General features: G+C 46.9%; 1 protein-coding gene across 1 annotated transcript in view; it reads left to right on the plus strand.

The window, feature by feature from the left end:
- Window positions 1-4,631, plus strand: part of LOC107119747 (zinc finger and BTB domain-containing protein 16-like) — a 239,183-nt gene that overhangs the window by 146,626 nt on the left and 87,926 nt on the right. The window lies entirely within an intron of this gene.

Here is a 4,631-nt window from a genome sequence, read left to right on the forward strand (position 1 = left end):
AAATCATTTCTAATATATATATATATATATGGTATCAGATTGATCTAATTTCTGTACACTGAAGGCAAGCAAGTCCTAGGTTACAAACTGAACTCTCCAATGCAAGAACAAGATGCATTTCTTCCTTTAGGAGGTGCTGTTGTCAGAAGAAAATAAAAAGGTTTCAGTTTTGTTTTTGCATGTGGGTGGGTATTCTGTTTGTAATAATTGTTTGGATACACTATATTTTTAATATGCTAGTTGTGATAATTTCATGCCAAGTAAAAATGTCCATAGTCATATTTTATGTTCCTAAAGTAACAGAATGACTTTCAATCTAGAAAAGACAAAAGAAATGCTAATGTAGCATTTTTTCAATTTTTCCGAAAATTTCCGTTTTTTCCCAAAAAAAAACCTGGGGAAAAAACGGGTTTTTTTCCAAGGTTCAAAATTTTCCGAAATTTTACATCTCTAGTCTGGACCGGTTGCCAGTCGATAGCTGGGATCTTTCAGTACCCTTAATTTAGCCTAAAGCTTAATGCGTGGGTCCCCAATCTTTTTGAGCCTGTAGGCACCTTTGGAATTCTGACCCAGTTTAGTGGGTGCAGGAGCTGCGGAGGCTCAAGTGGTTAAGACGCTGAACTGCAGGCTGTGGAAGTTCGGTAGTTCAGCACTTCGAGACCCGAGTGCGCCACATGATGGAGTGAGCCTCCCGTCTCTAGTTCCAGTTCCTGCCAACCTAGCAGTTCGAAAGCAAGAAATTGCAAGTAGATAAATAGGCACCACTTCTGTGGGAAGGTAACAGCATTCCGCGCGCCTCGGTGTTTAGTCATGTTGGCCACATGACCACGGAAACGTCTTCGGACAGCGCTGGCTCTTCGGCTTTGAAACGGAGATGAGCACCGCAACCCTAGAGTCGGACTCGACTGGCTTTCGAGCAAGGGAGACCTTTACCTTTAGTGGGTGCAGCCACAAAATGGCTGCCACGGGAAGTGGGACCAGCCACACTATCAGTCACGCAGAGCTGTGTGGTATGGTGGCAGCTGCTGCCAAAGCAGTGTCCTTCACCGCCTGTCAGATCTCCAGGGGCCAGTCAGAAGCACTGTTCCCTCTAAGCTGAGTTAGTGTGAGCCAGCTCGCCGTTTTTTCGTCTCCGGCTCACACATTTTTTGTCTTCGCTCAGGAGGGGATGGCTCCAGAGCAAACCAATTGATGCAGCAGCCAAATGGCTCATTCACAACTTTAATGCCAGAAGCTCACAAAGTGCAGTTTTTGCTCATAAGACCCCACAGCTTAGAGGGAGCATCCGGACCCCTGCTGTACAAAAGCCCTATCTCGTCCTACCCACTTTTTAGGAACACTTGGTGGGCCCCAGGAAAGGTGTTGAGAGGGCACTGTGGTGCCTGTTGGAGTTCCCTGGCTTAATGCCCATCTAGCAGCTGAGTGAGGAGCTCTTCAAATTTTGGTCAGGAGGGAAGCGTCTTGCCAGGTTCCCACCCAACAGGAAGGGCAGTGAATAATTTTGATCTCTTCTATTTTGCTGCTTTAAATTTTGAGAGTTCAGCTTGGAATGTGACTTTCCTTCTGAGCATCCATCCCTCTCCGTGACATGAGAGATGCAGACAGTATTTGCTGTCAGCCCTCTGGTGGTACCAGTGTTCCCTCTGAGCTGAGTTAGTGTGAGCTAGCTCACAGTTTTTTAGCCTCCAGCTTACCCATTTTTGTCTTAGCTCAGGAAGGAGGGCTCCAGAGCAAACTAATTTATGCAGGAGGCAAATCGCTCGCTCACAACTTTAATGCCAGTAGCTCACAAAGTAGAATTTTTGCTCTCAAGACTCCACAGCGTAGAGGGAACATTGGTGGTAACCCCACCGGAGGGGGGGGTGTCTTATCTGCATTGGATCATTTTGGCACATGGAACCTCCTCATCAGTCCCCAAAACTGGAGTGGGAAGTATGTGGGCCACTGCCATGCTTTTGGCACATACACACAGAGAGTATCAGTCCTCCCCCCCCCCTTATTGGGTGAGAGCTGCTGGACCTCTGATCATCCAGGTGGAGAGGAAAACCCTTTTTGATAAACAGCTTGCTCAACACCTGCTTGCTCAACGTCACTTGCTCAATTGCTGGTTTCAGTCTTGATCAGCGTCTTCGATTGCGCTCACCTGACCTGGGATGCACGAGATCCGGAAATTCTCCCTCCACAAGGAGACATCGGGAGAGCCACTTCGCAGCAGATACCCACAGGGAGCCTTATATTCCCCCCCCCCTGTATGCCCCAGCCCCCGTGTTCAATGAAACTTGCTTTGAAGAACAAAAGGATTGGATGGGGGACATGGCCATGTTATTGAAATACGGGAAGGGTTGTCCCTTAGGGCAAAGATTTGTTCTAGAGGGCAGGGCTAGATCTACTGATGGGCTGCTGTCATAAGAGGCCAGATTTTGGCTGAACGTTAACAGTGACAACAATGTGACTTTGGGACCAATAGCCTGGCTAGGGGTGAAGGGATCTCTGGAGGTCTTCAAGCTGAGCCATCTGTTAAGGGTGCTGATTTCCTGCACTGAACAGGGGGTTGGGCAAAATAGCATCAAAAGACCCTTCCGTCCCAGGACTCTTATCGATGCAATCCTGAGTGGAATTAGACCCTTCTGAGGCCATTGACCTCGATATGGACTTCAAAGGGTGTAACTCTGCTTAGGACAGCACTGTAAAAGATAGTGTGGGTGTGAAGCTGCACAGTTTGAGTGTGGACAGACCAGTCACTCCGTAGGAATCATTCTCTCTGAGGGCAATGTGGGCTAAGTTGGGACCGTCCAGCTTTGGAGCGCCCCTCGTATATCTCTTGTTCAAAGCTGTTCTAACCATCAGTTCTTATGGTAATGGTGGGTGGATGCTGAATTGGGGGCAAGGTCTGAACTGGTGGATGCCGAGCTTGGGAGGGGTTCTTGGGGAAGCAGCCGTCGGATTTGAATAGTGCTTTTCATTGTAGGGACCGGTGCGGCGAGAGGCCTTTGGAATTGTGGCGGAGATTCTTCATGCTGCAAGAATCTCCCCCCCCCCTCTTTTTGCTGAATGGTTTGTTCAAACGCTTTTTAGCAGGCCGGTCCCAGTGGAGGCAGGAGATGCATCGGTCACACTTTGAGTGCCACCATGCAGTTCGGCAAAGTGAAACTGAAACGGGAGATACTTTGTTCCGTCCTGGACCGCATTAGGGCAGCTGATCTTTTTAGTACCGATAAAGCAATGAAAGTCCTCGAGGGCGGAACATATAAATCAGCCAATGGAAATTTGACGGTTTGGATTCTCTCTCGGTTTTCAACGCCGCGGTCCATTTTCAGAGCGGAGGATTTTGACAATCAGGAGTCATATTAATGTGCCTGTTAGGGGACAGGATGGATGACGGGCTGCTATTTGACCCCAGAACAATATTGGTGAAGTACTAGCTGATAAATTTTGGGTAAAAAAACTGTGCTTCTCCTTCAAAGGCCAAGTAGTGAGACGGTAGAGTTTTGCAAGCGACAGTGTTGTTTGTAACTAATGCTGTTGATCGCTTTGGGGCTCTGCGGGAGGGGGGCAGTGTTCCCTCTAAGCTGAGTTAGTGTGAGCTAGTTCACAGTTTTTTAGCCTCCGGCTCACACATTTTTGTCCTAGCTCAGGAAGGAAGACTCCAAAGCAAACTAATTCATGCAGTAGCCAAATCATTCGCACACAACTTTAATGCCGGTAGATCATGAAGTAGAATTTCTGCTCACAAGACTCCACAGCTTAGAGGGAGCATTGGCAGGGGGTCGAATCAGCTACAGTGCAAGGAGTTCAAGCTGTAGGGATTGTGTATGTGCTCTCCATTGTAATAATAATAATAATAATAATACCTTTTGATTTATTGATCGCTCATCTATTCTTATTTTTCTGTTTTTTAGTAGGAAATTATGAGGTCTAGCTTTTTCTATATTTTAGTCATCTGCTTAAAACTAATAAGTTAAGAAGCAGTATGCGTTAGAGAGAATCGGAATTACTGCACTGGAAGTGATACAGCCTTTACTGTGTCCAGTTTTGGGCACCACATTTTAGGAAGGATGTTGACAAGCTCGAGCATGTCCAGAAGAGGGCAACCAGGATGGTGAGAGGGTTGGAATCCAAGTCTTATGAGGAAAAGCTGAAAGGGTTGGATATGTTTAGCCTTGGAAAGAGAAGGCTTAGAGGGGACATGATTGCAGTCTTCAAGAATTTGAAGGGCTGTCATGTAGAAGATGGAGCGGATCTATTCTCTCTTGCTCCGAATTGCAAGACTAGATCTAATGGGTGGAAATGACAAGGGAGTCGTTACCAGCTAAATATCAGGAGAAACTTCCTAACTGTAAGAGTGGTTGAGCAATGGAACAGTCTGCCTCGGGAGGTGGTGGATGCTCCTTCACTGGACGTTTTCAAGCGGAGGCTGGGCGACCCTCTTTCGGGTATGTTGTAGGTATGTAGGGCTATCTTTCAGTATACTCCTGCAGAGTGCAGGGGGTTGGACTAGATGACCTGCAAGGTCCCTTCCAACTCTAACATTCTATGATTCTATGATACTAGTTATCCTGTTAGATTGTTGTCATCACATTTATCCAACTCATTCAAGAATCATCCCCTCTACCCAAAGTACGCCAAAAAAA

Source organism: Gekko japonicus, unplaced genomic scaffold (genome assembly GCF_001447785.1).
Source record: "Gekko japonicus isolate JY-2015 unplaced genomic scaffold, Gekko_japonicus_V1.1 scaffold805, whole genome shotgun sequence".
NCBI lineage: Eukaryota > Metazoa > Chordata > Lepidosauria > Squamata > Gekkonidae > Gekko > Gekko japonicus.